This window comes from Schistocerca americana, chromosome 2, assembly GCF_021461395.2.
Source record: "Schistocerca americana isolate TAMUIC-IGC-003095 chromosome 2, iqSchAmer2.1, whole genome shotgun sequence".
Lineage (NCBI taxonomy): Eukaryota > Metazoa > Arthropoda > Insecta > Orthoptera > Acrididae > Schistocerca > Schistocerca americana.
This window is the reverse complement of record NC_060120.1, coordinates 1,090,332,916-1,090,349,246: the sequence shown is the minus strand read 5'-3', so window position 1 is coordinate 1,090,349,246 and position 16,331 is coordinate 1,090,332,916.

The window sequence follows — 16,331 nt, the reverse complement described above, 5'->3', positions numbered from 1 at the left end:
CATTGTGCCTTTATTTTACATTCGGATGCAATTTCTGTGTTTCATCGTCAATAAGAAGGTCCAAGGGATACAGTAAACCTAACGTGAAGCATCGGAATCTAAAACTGGACTCACAGGAGAGGTTCAAATCAAAGAAAGTGAGAGTGTCAGTCCTCTTGTACTTAAGTCGGCATTGTGCCTTTTGTATTAAATTCGGATGCAATTTCTGTGTTTCATCGTCAGTAGGAATGTCGAAGGTATTCAGTAAACCTTAAGTGAAGAAACGGAATCTAAAACTGGACTCACAGGAGAGGTTCAAATCATAGAAAGTTGGAGTGTCAGTCCTCTTGTACTTAAGTCGGCATTGTGCCTTTGGTATAAAATTCGGATGCAATTTCTGTGTTTCATAGTCAATAAGAAGGTCCAAGGTATACAGTAAACCTGAAGTGAAGCATTCGAATCTAAAACTGGACTCACAGGAGAGGTTCAAATCATAGAAAATGAGAGTGTCAGTCCTCTTGTACTTATGTCGGCATTGTGCCTTTTGTATTAAATTCGGATGCAATATCTGTGTTTCATCGTCAATAAGAAGGTCCAAGGGATACAGTAAACCTGAGGTGAAGCACCGGAATTTAAAACTGGACTCACAGGTGAGGTTCAAATTATTGAAAGTGAGAGTGTCAGTCGTCTTGTACTTAAGTCGGCATTGTGCCTTTTGTATTAAATTCGGATGCAATTTCTGTGTTTCATCGTCAATAGGAATGTCGAAGGTATTCAGTAAACCTGAAGTGAAGCATCGGAATCTAAAACTGGACTCACTGGAGAGGTTCGAATCATAGAAAGTTGGAGCGTCAATCCTCTTGTACTTAAGTCGGCATTGTGCCTTTTGTATTAAATTTGGATGCAATTTCTTTGTTTCATCGTCAATAAGAAGGTACAAGGGATACAGTAAACCTGAAGTGAAGCATCGGAATCTAAAACTGGACTCACAGGAGAGGTTCAAATCATAGAAAGTGAGAGTGTCAGTCCTCTTGTACTTAAGTCGGCATTGTGCCTTTCGTATTAAATTCGGATGCAATTTCTGTGTTTCATCGTCAGTAGGAATGTCGAAGGTATTCAGTAAACCTTAAGTGAAGAAACGGAATCTAAAACTGGACTCACAGGAGAGGTTCAAATCATAGAAAGTTGGAGTGTCAGTCCTCCTGTACTTAAGTCGGCATTGTGCCTTTGGTATAAAATTCGGATGCAATTTCTGTGTTTCATCGTCAATAAGAAGGTCCAAGGTATACAGTAAACCTGAAGTGAAGCATTCGAATCTAAAACTGGACTCAGAGGTGAGGTTCAAATCATAGGAAGTTAGAGAGTAAGTCCTATTGTACTTAAGTCGGCATTGTGCCTTTTGTATTAAATTCGGATGCAATTTCTGTGTTTCATCGTCAGTAGGAATGTCGAAGGTATTCAGTAAACCTTAAGTGAAGAAACGGAATCTAAAACTGGACTCACAGGAGAGGTTCAAATCATAGAAAGTTGGAGTGTCAGTCCTCTTGTACTTAAGTCGGCATTGTGCATTTTGTATTACATTCGGATGCAATTTCTATGTTTCATCGTCAATATTAATGTCGAAGGTATTCAGTAAACCTTAAGTGAGGCATCGGATTCTAAAACTGGACTCACAGGAGAGGTTCAAATCGTAGGAAGTTAGAGAGTAAGTCCTCTTGTACTTGAGTCGGCATTGTGCCTTTATTTTACATTCGGATGCAATTTCTGTGTTTCATCGTCAATAAGAAGGTCCAAGGGATACAGTTAACCTAACGTGAAGCATCGGAATCTAAAACTGGACTCACAGGAGAGGTTCAAATCAAAGAAAGTGAGAGTGTCAGTCCTCTTGTACTTAAGTCGGCATTGTGCCTTTTGTATTAAATTCGGATGCAATTTCTGTGTTTCATCGTCAGTAGGAATGTCGAAGGTATTCAGTAAACCTTAAGTGAAGAAACGGAATCTAAAACTGGACTCACAGGAGAGGTTCAAATCATAGAAAGTTGGAGTGTCAGTCCTCTTGTACTTAAGTCGGCATTGTGCCTGTGGTATAAAATTCGGATGCAATTTCTGTGTTTCATCGTCAATAAGAAGGTCCAAGGTATACAGTAAACCTGAAGTGAAGCATTCGAATCTAAAACTGGACTCACAGGAGAGGTTCAAATCATAGAAAATGAGAGTGTCAGTCCTCTTGTACTTATGTCGGCATTGTGCCTTTTGTATTAAATTCGGATGCAATATCTGTGTTTCATCGTCAACAAGAAGGTCCAAGGGATACAGTAAACCTGAGGTGAAGCATCGGAATCTAAAACTGGACTCACAGGTGAGGTTCAATTTATTGAAAGTGAGAGTGTCAGTCGTCTTGTACTTAAGTCGGCATTGTGCCTTTTGTATTAAATTCGGATGCAATTTCTGTGTTTCATCGTCAATAGGAATGTCGAAGGTATTCAGTAAACCTGAAGTGAAACATCGGAATCTAAAACTGGACTCACTGGAGAGGTTCGAATCATAGAAAGTTGGAGTGTCAATCCTCTTGTACTTAAGTCGGCATTGTGCCTTTTGTATTAAATTTGGATGCAATTTCTTTGTTCCATCGTCTATAGGAAGGGACAAGGGATACAGTAAACCTGAAGTGAAGCATCGGAATCTAAAACTGGACTCACAGGAGAGGTTCAAATCATAGAAAGTGAGAGTGTCAGTCCACTTATACTTAAGTCGGCAATGTGCATTTTGTATTAAATTCGGATGCAATTTCTGTGTTTCATCGTCAATAGGAATGTCCAAGGGATACAGTAAACCTGAAGTGAAACGTCTGAATCTAAAACTGGACTCACAGGAGAGGTTCAAATCATAGAAACTGAGAGTGTCAGTCCTCTTGTACTTAAGTCGGTATTGTGCCTTTTGTATTAAATTCGGATGCAATTTCTATGTTTCATCGTCAATAAGAAGGTCCAAGGGATACAGTAAACCTGAAGTGAAGCATCGGAATCTAAAACTGGACTCACAGGTGAGGTTCAAATCATAGAAAGTGAGAGTGTCAGTCGTCTTGTACTAAAGTCGCCATTGTGCCTTTTGTGTTAAATTCGGATGAAATTTCTGTGTTTCATCGTCAATAGGAATGTCGAAGGTATTCAGTAAACCTTAAGTGAAAAAACGGAATCTAAAACTGGACTCACAGGAGAGGTTCAAATCATAGAAAGTTGGAGTGTCAGTCCTCTTGTACTTAAGTCGGCATTGTGCCTTTGGTATTAAATTCGGATGCAATTTCTGTGTTTCATCGTCAATAAGAAGGTCCAAGTTATACAGTAAACCTGAAGTGAAGCATTCGGATCTAAAACTGGACTCACAGGAGAGGTTCAAATCATAGAAAGTGAGAGTGTCAGTCCTCTTGTACTTAAGTCGGCATTGAGAGTTTTGTATTAAATTCGGATGCAATTTCTTTGGTCATCGTCAATAAGAAGTTCCAAGGTATAAAGGAAAACTGAAGTGAATCATCGGAATCTAAAACTAGACTCACAGGAGATGTTCAAATCTTAGTAAGTTAGAGTGTCAGTCCTCTTGTACTTATGTCGGCATTGTGCCTTTTGTATTAAATTCAGATGCAATTTCTGTGTTTCATCGTCAATACGAAGGTCCAAGGGATACAGTAAACCTGAAGTGAAGCATCGGAATCTAAAACTGGACTCACAGGAGAGGTTCAAATCATAGAATTTGAGAGTGTCAGTCCTCTTGTACTTAAGTCGGTATTGTGCCTTTTGTATTATATTCGGATGCAGTTTCTATGTTACATCGTCATTAAGAAGGTCCAAGGGATACAGTACAATTGAAGTGAAGCATCGGAATCTAAAACTGGACTCACAGGTGAGGTTCAAATCATAGAAAGTTAGAGTGTCAGTCGTCTTGTACTAAAGTCGCCATTGTGCCTTTTGTATTAAATTCGGATGAAATTTCTGTGTTTCATCGTCAATAGGAATGTCGAAGGTATTCAGTAAACCTGAAGTGAAGCATCGCAATCTAAAACTGGACTCACTGGAGAGGTTCGAATCATAGAAAGTTGGAGTGTCAGTGCTCTTGTACTTAAGTCGGCATTGTGCCTTTTGTATTAAATTTGGATGCAATTTCTTTGATTCATCGTCAATAAGAAGGTACAAGGGATACAGTAAACCTGAAGTGAAGAAACGGAATCTAAAGCTGGTCTCACAGGAGAGGTTCAAATCATAGAAAGTGAGAGTGTCAGTCCTCTTGTACTTAAGTCGGCACTGTGAGTTTTGTATTAAATTCGGATGCAATTTCTTTGGTCATCGTCAATAAGAAGGTCCAAGGTATAAAGGTAACCTGAAGTGAAGCATCGGAATCTATAACTGGACTCACAGGAGATGTTCAAATCTTAGAAAGTTAGAGTGTCAGTCCTCCTGTACTTATGTCGGCATTGTGCCTTTTGTATTAAATTCGGATGCAATTTCTGTGTTTCATCGTCAATAGGAATGTCGAAGGTATTCAGTAAACCTTAAGTGAAGCATCGGAATCTGAAACTGGACTCACAGGAGAGGTTCAAATCATAGGAAGTTAGAGAGTAAGACCTCTTGTACTTGAGTCGGCATTGTGCCTTTTGTATTAAATTCGGATGCAATTTCTGTGTTTCATCGTCAATAAGAAGGTCCAAGGTAAAAAGGAAACCTGAAGTGAAGCATCGGAATCTAAAACTGGACTCACAGGAGAGGTTCAAATCATAGAAAGTGAGAGTGTCAGTCCTCTTGTACTTAAGTCGGCATTGTGCCTTTTGTATTAAATTCGGATGCAATTTCTGTGTTTCATCGTCAGTAGGAATGTCGAAGGTATTCAGTAAACCTTAAGTGAAGAAACGGAATCTAAAACTGGACTCACAGGAGAGGTTCAAATCATAGAAACTGAGAGTGTCAGTCCTCTTGTACTTAAGTCGGCATTGTGCATTTGGTATTAAATTCGGATGCAATTTCTGTGTTTCATCGCCAATACGAAGGTCCAAGGGATACAGTAAACCTGAAGTGAAGCATCGGAATCTAAAACTGGACTCACAGGAGAGGTTCAAATCATAGAAAGTTAGAGTGTCAGTCGTCTTGTACTTAAGTCGGCATTGTGCCTTTTGCATTAAATTCGGATGCAATTTCTGTGTTTCATCGTCAATAGGAAGGTCGAAGGTATACAGTAAACCGGAAATGAAGCATCGGAATCTAAAACTGCACTCACAGGAGAGGTTCAAATCATAGAAAGTTAGAGTGTCAGTCCTCTTGTATTTAAGTCAGCATTGTGCCTTTTGTATTAAATTCGGATGCAATTTCTGTGTTTCATCGTCAATAAGAGAGTCCATGGTATACAGTAAACCTGAAGTGAAGCATCGGAATGTAAAACTGGACTCACAGGAGAGGTTCAAATCATAGGAAGTTAGAGTGTCAGTCCTCTTGTACTTAAGTCGGCATTGTGCCTTTCGGATTAAATTCGGATGCAATTTCTTTGTTTCATCGTCAATAACAAGGTACAAGGGATTCAGTAAACCTGAAGTGAAGCATCGGAATCTACAACTGGACTCACAGGAGAGGTTCAAATCATAGAAAGTGAGAGTGTCAGTCCTCTTGTACTTATTCGGCAATGTGACTTTTGTATTACATTCGGATGCAATTTCTGTGTTTCATCGTCAATAAGAAGGTCCAAGGGATACAGTAAACCTTAAGTGAAGCGTCGGAATCTAAAACTGGACTCACAGGAGAGGTTCAAATCATAGAAAATGAGAGTGTCAGTCCTCTTGTACTTAAGTCGGCATTGTGCATTTTGTATTAAATTCGGATGCAATTTCTGTGTTTCATCGTCAATACGAAGGTCCAAGGGATACAGTAAATCAGAAGTGAAGCGTCGGAATCTAAAACTAGACTCACAGGAGAGGTTCAAATCATAGAAAGTTAGAGTGTCAGTCGTCTTGTACTTAAGACGGCATTTTGCCTTTAGTATTAAATTCGGATGCAATTTCTGTGTTTCATCGTCAATAGGAAGGTCGAAGGTATACAGTAAACCGGAAATGCAGCATCGGAATCTAAAACTGGACTCACAGAAGAGGTTCTAATAATAGAAAGTGAGTGTCAGTCCTCTTGTACTTAAGTTGGCAATGTGCCTTTTGTATTAAATTCGGATGCAACTTCTGTGTTTGATCGTCAACAAGAAGGTCCAAGGGATACAGTAAACCTTAAGTGAAGCGTCGGAATCTAAAACTGGACTCACATGAGAGGTTCAAATCATAGAAACTGAGAGTGTCAGTCCTCTTGTACTTAAGTCGGCATTGTGCATTTGGTATTAAATTGGGATGCAATTTCTGTGTTTCATCGTCAATACGAAGGTCCAAGGGATACAGTAAACCTGAAGTGAAGCATCGGAATCTAAAACTGGACTCACAGGAGAGGTTCAAATCATAGAAAGTTAGAGTGTCAGTCCTCTTGTATTTAAGTCAGCATTGTGCCTTTTGTATTAAATTCGGATGCAATTTCTGTGTTTCATCGTCAATAAGAAAGTCCAAGGAATACAGTAAACCTGATGTGAAGCATCGGAATCTAAAACTGGACTTACAGGGTAGCTTCAAATCATAGAAAGTGAGAGTGTCAGTCCTCTTGTACCTAAGTCGGCATTGTGCCTTTTGTATTAAATTTGGATGCAATTTCTGTGTTTCATCGTCAATTAGAAGGTCCAAGGTATAAAGGAAATCTGAAGTGAAGCATAGGAATCTAAAACTGGACTCACAGGAGATGTTCAAATCTTAGAAAGTTAGAGTGTCAGTGCTCTTGTACTTAAGTCGGCATTGTGCCTTTTGTATTAAATTCGGATGCAATTTCTGTGTTTCATCGTCAATAAGAAGGTCTAAGGGATGCAGAAAACCTGAAGTGAAGCATCTTAATCTGAAACTGGACTCACAGGTGAGGTTCAAATCATAGAAAGTTAAAGTGTCAGTCCTCTTGTACTCAAGTCGGGATTGTGCCTTTTGAATTCAATTCCGATGCAATTTCTGTGTTTCATCGTCAATAAGAAGTTCCGAGGTATACAGTAAACCTGAAGTGAAGCATCGGAATCTAAAACTGGACTCACAGGAGAGGTTCAAATCATAGAAAGTTAGAGTGTCAGTCCGCTTGTACTTAAGTCGGCATTGTGCATTTTGTATTAAATTCGGATGCAATTTCTGTGTTTCATCGTCAATAGGAATGTCGAAGGTATTCAGTAAACCTTAAGTGAAGCATCGGATTCTAAAACTGGACTCACAGGAGAGGTTCAAATCATAGGAAGTTAGAGAGTAAGTCCTCTTGTACTTGAGTCGGCATTGTGCCTTTATTTTACATTCGGATGCAATTTCTGTGTTTCATCGTCAATAAGAAGGTCCAAGGGATACAGTAAACCTAACGTGAAGCATCGGAATCTAAAACTGGACTCACAGGAGAGGTTCAAATCAAAGAAAGTGAGAGTGTCAGTCCTCTTGTACTTAAGTCGGCATTGTGCCTTTTGTATTAAATTCGGATGCAATTTCTGTGTTTCATCGTCAGTAGGAATGTCGAAGGTATTCAGTAAACCTTAAGTGAAGAAACGGAATCTAAAACTGGACTCACAGGAGAGGTTCAAATCATAGAAAGTTGGAGTGTCAGTCCTCTTGTACTTAAGTCGGCATTGTGCCTTTGGTATAAAATTCGGATGCAATTTCTGTGTTTCATAGTCAATAAGAAGGTCCAAGGTATACAGTAAACCTGAAGTGAAGCATTCGAATCTAAAACTGGACTCACAGGAGAGGTTCAAATCATAGAAAATGAGAGTGTCAGTCCTCTTGTACTTATGTCGGCATTGTGCCTTTTGTATTAAATTCGGATGCAATATCTGTGTTTCATCGTCAATAAGAAGGTCCAAGGGATACAGTAAACCTGAGGTGAAGCATCGGAATTTAAAACTGGACTCACAGGTGAGGTTCAAATTATTGAAAGTGAGAGTGTCAGTCGTCTTGTACTTAAGTCGGCATTGTGCCTTTTGTATTAAATTCGGATGCAATTTCTGTGTTTCATCGTCAATAGGAATGTCGAAGGTATTCAGTAAACCTGAAGTGAAGCATCGGAATCTAAAACTGGACTCACTGGAGAGGTTCGAATCATAGAAAGTTGGAGCGTCAATCCTCTTGTACTTAAGTCGGCATTGTGCCTTTTGTATTAAATTTGGATGCAATTTCTTTGTTTCATCGTCAATAAGAAGGTACAAGGGATACAGTAAACCTGAAGTGAAGCATCGGAATCTAAAACTGGACTCACAGGAGAGGTTCAAATCATAGAAAGTGAGAGTGTCAGTCCTCTTGTACTTAAGTCGGCATTGTGCCTTTTGTATTAAATTCGGATGCAATTTCTGTGTTTCATCGTCAGTAGGAATGTCGAAGGTATTCAGTAAACCTTAAGTGAAGAAACGGAATCTAAAACTGGACTCACAGGAGAGGTTCAAATCATAGAAAGTTGGAGTGTCAGTCCTCCTGTACTTAAGTCGGCATTGTGCCTTTGGTATAAAATTCGGATGCAATTTCTGTGTTTCATCGTCAATAAGAAGGTCCAAGGTATACAGTAAACCTGAAGTGAAGCATTCGAATCTAAAACTGGACTCAGAGGTGAGGTTCAAATCATAGGAAGTTAGAGAGTAAGTCCTATCGTACTTAAGTCGGCATTGTGCCTTTTGTATTAAATTCGGATGCAATTTCTGTGTTTCATCGTCAGTAGGAATGTCGAAGGTATTCAGTAAACCTTAAGTGAAGAAACGGAATCTAAAACTGGACTCACAGGAGAGGTTCAAATCATAGAAAGTTGGAGTGTCAGTCCTCTTGTACTTAAGTCGGCATTGTGCATTTTGTATTACATTCGGATGCAATTTCTATGTTTCATCGTCAATATTAATGTCGAAGGTATTCAGTAAACCTTAAGTGAGGCATCGGATTCTAAAACTGGACTCACAGGAGAGGTTCAAATCGTAGGAAGTTAGAGAGTAAGTCCTCTTGTACTTGAGTCGGCATTGTGCCTTTATTTTACATTCGGATGCAATTTCTGTGTTTCATCGTCAATAAGAAGGTCCAAGGGATACAGTTAACCTAACGTGAAGCATCGGAATCTAAAACTGGACTCACAGGAGAGGTTCAAATCAAAGAAAGTGAGAGTGTCAGTCCTCTTGTACTTAAGTCGGCATTGTGCCTTTTGTATTAAATTCGGATGCAATTTCTGTGTTTCATCGTCAGTAGGAATGTCGAAGGTATTCAGTAAACCTTAAGTGAAGAAACGGAATCTAAAACTGGACTCACAGGAGAGGTTCAAATCATAGAAAGTTGGAGTGTCAGTCCTCTTGTACTTAAGTCGGCATTGTGCCTGTGGTATAAAATTCGGATGCAATTTCTGTGTTTCATCGTCAATAAGAAGGTCCAAGGTATACAGTAAACCTGAAGTGAAGCATTCGAATCTAAAACTGGACTCACAGGAGAGGTTCAAATCATAGAAAATGAGAGTGTCAGTCCTCTTGTACTTATGTCGGCATTGTGCCTTTTGTATTAAATTCGGATGCAATATCTGTGTTTCATCGTCAATAAGAAGGTCCAAGGGATACAGTAAACCTGAGGTGAAGCATCGGAATCTAAAACTGGACTCACAGGTGAGGTTCAAATTATTGAAAGTGAGAGTGTCAGTCGTCTTGTACTTAAGTCGGCATATTGCCTTTTGTATTAAATTCGGATGCAATTTCTGTGTTTCATCGTCAATAGGAATGTCGAAGGTATTCAGTAAACCTGAAGTGAAGCATCGGAATCTAAAACTGGACTCACTGGAGAGGTTCGAATCATAGAAAGTTGGAGTGTCAATCCTCTTGTACTTAAGTCGGCATTGTGCCTTTTGTATTAAATTTGGATGCAATTTCTTTGTTTCATCGTCAATAAGAAGGTACAAGGGATACAGTAAACCTGAAGTGAAGCATCGGATTCTAAAACTGGACTCACAGGAGAGGTTCAAATCATAGAAAGTGAGAGTGTCAGTCCTCTTGTACTTAAGTCGGCATTGTGCCTTTTGTATTAAATTCGGATGCAATTTCTGTGTTTCATCGTCAGTAGGAATGTCGAAGGTATTCAGTAAACCTTAAGTGAAGAATCGGAATCTAAAACTGGACTCACAGGAGAGGTTCAAATCATAGAAAGTTGGAGTGTCTGTCCTCTTGTACTTAAGTCGGCATTGTGCCTTTGGTATAAAATTTGGATGCAATTTCTGTGTTTCATCGTCAATAAGAAGGTCCAAGGTATACAGTAAACCTGAAGTGAAGCATTCGAATCTAAAACTGGACTCACAGGTGAGGTTCAAATCATAGAAAGTGAGAGTGTCAGTCGTCTTGTACTAAAGTCGCCATTGTGTCTTTTGTGTTAAATTCGGATGAAATTTCTGTGTTTCATCGTCAATAGGAATGTCGAAGGTATTCAGTAAACCTTAAGTGAAGAAACGGAATCTAAAACTGGACTCGCAGGAGAGGTTCAAATCATAGAAAGTTGGAGTGTCAGTCCTCTTGTACTTAAGTCGGCATTGTGCCTTTGGTATTAAATTCGGATGCAATTTCTGTGTTTCATCGTCAATAAGAAGGTCCAAGGTATACAGTAAACCTGAGGTGAAGCATTCGGATCTAAAACTGGACTCACAGGAGAGGTTCAAATCATAGAAAGTGAGAGTGTCAGTCCTCTTGTACTTAAGTCGGCATTGAGAGTTTTGTATTAAATTCGGATGCAATTTCTTTGGTCATCGTCAATAAGAAGTTCCAAGGTATAAAGGAAACCTGAAGTGAATCATCGGAATCTAAAACTGGACTCACAGGAGATGTTCAAATCTTAGAAAGTTAGAGTGTCAGTCCTCTTGTACTTATGTCGGCATTGTGCCTTTTGTATTAAATTCAGATGCAATTTCTGTGTTTCATCGTCAATACGAAGGTCCAAGGGATACAGTAAACCTGAAGTGAAGCATCGGAATCTAAAACTGGACCCACAGGAGAGGTTCAAATCATAGAATTTGAGAGTGTCAGTCCTCTTGTACTTAAGTCGGTATTGTGCCTTTTGTATTAAATTCGGATGCAATTTCTATGTTACATCGTCAATAAGAAGGTCCAAGGGATACAGTACACCTGAAGTGAAGCATCGGAATCTAAAACTGGACTCACAGGTGAGGTTCAAATCATAGAAAGTTAGAGTGTCAGTCGTCTTGTACTAAAGTCGCCATTGTGCCTTTTGTATTAAATTCGGATGAAATTTCTGTGTTTCATCGTCAATAGGACTGTCGAAGGTATTCAGTAAACCTGAAGTGAAGCATCGCAATCTGAAACTGGACTCACTGGAGAGGTTCGAATCATAGAAAGTTGGAGTGTCAGTCCTCTTGTACTTAAGTCGGCATTGTGCCTTTTGTATTAAATTTGGATGCAATTTCTTTGATTCATCATCAATAAGAAGGTACAAGGGATACAGTAAACCTGAAGTGAAGAAACGGAATCTATAGCTGGTCTCACAGGAGAGGTTCAAATCATAGAAAGTGAGAGTGTCAGTTCTCTTGTACTTAAGTCGGCATTGTGAGTTTTGTTTTAAATTCGGATGCAATTTCTTTGGTCATCGTCAATAAGAAGGTCCAAGGTATAAAGGAAACCTGAAGTGAAGCATCGGAATCTAAAACTGGACTCACAGGAGATGTTCAAATCTTAGAAAGTTTGAGTGTCAGTCCTCTTGTACTTATGTCGGCATTGTGCCTTTTGTATCAAATTCGGATGCAATTTCTGTGTTTCATCGTCAATACGTAGGTCCACGGGATACAGTAAACCTGAAGTGAAGCATCGGAATCTAGAACTGGACTCACAGGAGATGTTCAAATCTTAGAAAGTTAGAGAGTCAGTCCTCTTGTACTTAAGTCGGCATTGTGCCTTTCGTATTAAATTCGGATGCAATTTCTGTGTTTCATCGTCAATAAGAAGGTCCAAGGGATACAGTAAACCTGAAGTGAAGCACCGGAATCTAAAACTGGACTTACAGGAGAGGTTCAAATCATAGAAAGTGAGAGTGTCAGTCCTCTTGTACTTAAGTCGGCATTGTGCCTTTTGTATTAAATTCGGATGCAATTTCTGTGTTTAATCGTCAATAGGAATGTCGAAGGTATTCAGTAAACCTTAAGTGAAGCATCGGATTCTAAAACTGGACTCACAGGAGAGATTCAAATCATAGGAAGTTAGAGAGTAAGTCCTCTTGTACTTGAGTCGGCATTGTGCCTTTATTTTACATTCGGATGCAATTTCTGTGTTTCATCGTCAATAAGAAGGTCCAAGGGATACAGTAAACCTAACGTGAAGCATCGGAATCTAAAACTGGACTCACAGGAGTGGTTCAAATCAAAGAAAGTGAGAGTGTCGGTCCTCTTGTACTTAAGTCGGCATTGTGCCTTTTGTATTAAATTCGGATGCAATTTCTGTGTTTCATAGTCAGTAGGAATGTCGAAGGTATTCAGTAAACCTTAAGTGAAGAAACGGAATCTAAAACTGGACTCACAGGAGAGGTTCAAATCATAGAAAGTTGGAGTGTCAGTCCTCTTGTACTTAAGTCGGCATTGTGCCTTTGGTATAAAATTCGGATGCAATTTCTGTGTTTCATCGTCAATAAGAAGGTCCAAGGTATACAGTAAACCTGAAGTGAAGCATTCGAATCTAAAACTGGACTCACAGGAGAGGTTCAAATCATAGAAAATGAGAGTGTCAGTCCTCTTGTACTTATGTCGGCATTGTGCCTTTTGTATTAAATTCGGATGCAATATCTGTGTTTCATCGTCAATAAGAAAGTCCAAGGGATACAGTAAACCTGAGGTGAAGCATCGGAATCTAAAACTGGACTCACAGGTGAGGTTCAAATTATTGAAAGTGAGAGTGTCAGTCGTCTTGTACTTAAGTCGGCATTGTGCCTTTTGTATTAAATTCGGATGCAATTTCTGTGTTTCATCGTCAATAGGAATGTCGAAGGTATTCAGTAAACCTGAAGTGAAGCATCGGAATCTAAAACTGGACTCACTGGAGAGGTTCGAATCATAGAAAGTTGGAGTGTCAATCCTCTTGTACTTAAGTTGGCATTGTGCCTTTCGTATTAAATTTGGATGCAATTTCTTTGTTTCATCGTCAATAAGAAGGTACAAGGGATACAGTAAACCTGAAGTGAAGCATCGGAATCTAAAACTGGACTCACAGGAGAGGTTCAAATCATAGAAAGTGAGAGTGTCAGTCCACTTATACTTAAGTCGGCAATGTGCCTTTTGTATTAAATTCGGATGCAATTTCTGTGTTTCATCGTCAATATGAAAGTCCAAGGGATACAGTAAACCTGAAGTGAAGAGTCTGAATCTAAAACTGGACTTACAGGTGAGGTTCAAATCATAGAAAGTGAGAGTGTCAGTCGTCTTGTACTAAAGTCGCCATTGTGCCTTTTGTGTTAAATTCGGATGAAATTTCTGTGTTTCATCGTCAATAGGAATGTCGAAGGTATTCAGTAAACCTTAAGTGAAGAAACGGAATCTAAAACTGGACTCACAGGAGAGGTTCAAATCATAGAAGGTTGGAGTGTCAGTCCTCTTGTACTTAAGGCGGCATTGTGCCTTTGGTATTAAATTCGGATGCAATTTCTGTGTTTCATCGTCAATAAGAAGGTCCAAGGTATACAGTAAACCTGAAGTGAAGCATTCGGATCTAAAACTGGACTCACAGGAGAGGTTCAAATCATAGAAAGTGAGAGTGTCAGTCCTCTTGTACTTAAGTCGGCATTGAGAGTTTTGTATTAAATTCGGATGCAATTTCTTTGGTCATCGTCAATATGAAGTTCCAAGGTATAAAGGAAACCTGAAGTGAATCATCGGAATCTAAAACTGGACTCACAGGAGATGTTCAAATCTTAGAAAGTTAGAGTGTCAGTCCTCTTGTACTTATGTCGGCATTGTGCCTCTTGTATTAAATTCAGATGCAATTTCTGTGTTTCATCGTCAATACGATGGTCCAAGGGATACAGTAAACCTGAAGTGAAGCATCGGAATCTAAAACTGGACTCACAGGAGAGGTTCAAATCATAGAATTTGAGAGTGTCAGTCCTCTTGTACTTAAGTCGGTATTGTGCCTTTTGTATTAAATTCGGATGCAATTTCTATGTTACATCGTCAATAAGAAGGTCCAAGGGATACAGTACACCTGAAATGAAGCATCGGAATCTAAAACTGGACTCACAGGTGAGGTTCAAATCATAGAAAGTTAGAGTGTCAGTCGTCTTGTACTAAAGTCGCCATTGTGACTTTCGTATTACATTCGGATGAAATTTCTGTGTTTCATCGTCAATAGGAATGTCGAAGGTATTCAGTAAACCTTAAGTGAAGAAACGGAATCTAAAACTGGACTCACAGGAGAGGTTCAAATCATAGAAAGTTGGAGTGTCAGTCCTCTTGTACTTAAGTCGGCATTGTGCCTTTTGTATTAAATTTGGATGCAATTTCTTTGATTCATCGTCAATAAGAAGGTACAAGGGATACAGTAAACCTGAAGTGAAGAAACGGAATCTAAAGCTGGTCTCACAGGAGAGGTTCAAATCATAGAAAGTGAGAGTGTCAGTCCTCTTGTACTTATGTCGGCATTGTGCCTTTTGTATTAAATTCAGATGCAATTTCTGTGTTTCATCGTCAATACGAAGGTCCAAGGGATACAGTAAACCTGAAGTGAAGCATCGGAATCTAAAACTGGACTCACAGGAGAGGTTCAAATCATAGAAAGTGAGAGTGTCAGTCCTCTTGTACTTAAGTCGGCATTGAGAGTTTTGTATTAAATTCGGATGCAATTTCTTTGGTCATCGTCAATAAGAAGTTCCAAGGTATAAAGGAAACCTGAAGTGAATCATCGGAATCTAGAACTGGACTCACAGGAGATGTTCAAATCTTAGAAAGTTAGAGAGTCAGTCCTCTTGTACTTAAGTCGGCATTGTGCCTTTCGTATTAAATTCGGATGCAATTTCTGTGTTTCATCGTCAATAAAAATGTCCAAGGGATACAGTAATCCTGAAGTGAAGCACCGGAATCTAAAACTGGACTTAAAGGAGAGGTTCAAATCATAGAAAGTGAGAGTGTCAGTCCTCTTGTACTTAAGTCGGCATTGTGCCTTTTGTATTAAATTCGGATGCAATTTCTGTGTTTCATCGTCAATAGGAATGTCGAAGGTATTCAGTAAACCTTAAGTGAAGCATCGGATTCTAAAACTGGACTCACAGGTGAGGTTCAAATCAGAGGAAGTTAGAGAGTAAGTCCTCTTGTACTTGAGTCGGCATTGTGCCTTTATTTTACATTCGGATGCAATTTCTGTGTTTCATCGTCAATAAGAAGGTCCAAGGGATACAGTAAACCTAACGAGAAGCATCGGAATCTAAAACTGGACTCACAGGAGTGGTTCAAATCAAAGAAAGTGAGAGTGTCGGTCCTCTTGTACTTAAGTCGGCATTGTGCCTTTTGTATTAAATTCGGATGCAATTTCTGTGTTTCATCGTCAGTAGGAATGTCGAAGGTATTCAGTAAACCTTAAGTGAAGAAACGGAATCTAAAACTGGACTCACAGGAGAGGTTCAAATCATAGAAAGTTGGAGTGTCAGTCCTCTTGTACTTAAGTCGGCATTGTGCCTTTGGTATAAAATTCGGATGCAATTTCTGTGTTTCATCGTCAATAAGAAGGTCCAAGGTATACAGTAAACCTGAAGTGAAGCATTCGAATCTAAAACTGGACTCACAGGTGAGGTTCAAATTATTGAAAGTGAGAGTGTCAGTCGTCTTGTACTTAAGTCGGCATTGTGCCTTTTGTATTAAATTCGGATGCAATTTCTGTGTTTCATCGTCAATAGGAATGTCGAAGGTATTCAGTAAACCTGAAGTGAAGCATCGGAATCTAAAACTGGACTCACTGGAGAGGTTCGAATCATAGAAAGTTGGAGTGTCAATCCTCTTGTACTTAAGTTGGCGTTGTGCCTTTCGTATTAAATTTGGATGCAATTTCTTTGTTCCATCGTCAATAAGAAGGTACAAGGGATACAGTAAACCTGAAGTGAAGCATCGGAATCTAAAACTGGACTCACAGGAGAGGTTCAAATCATAGAAAGTGAGAGTGTCAGTCCACTTATATTTAAGTCGGCAATGTACCTTTTGTATTAAATTCGGATGCAATTTCTGTGTTTCCTCGTCAATATGAAAGTCCAAGGGATACAGTAATCCTGAAGTGAAGAGTCTGAATCT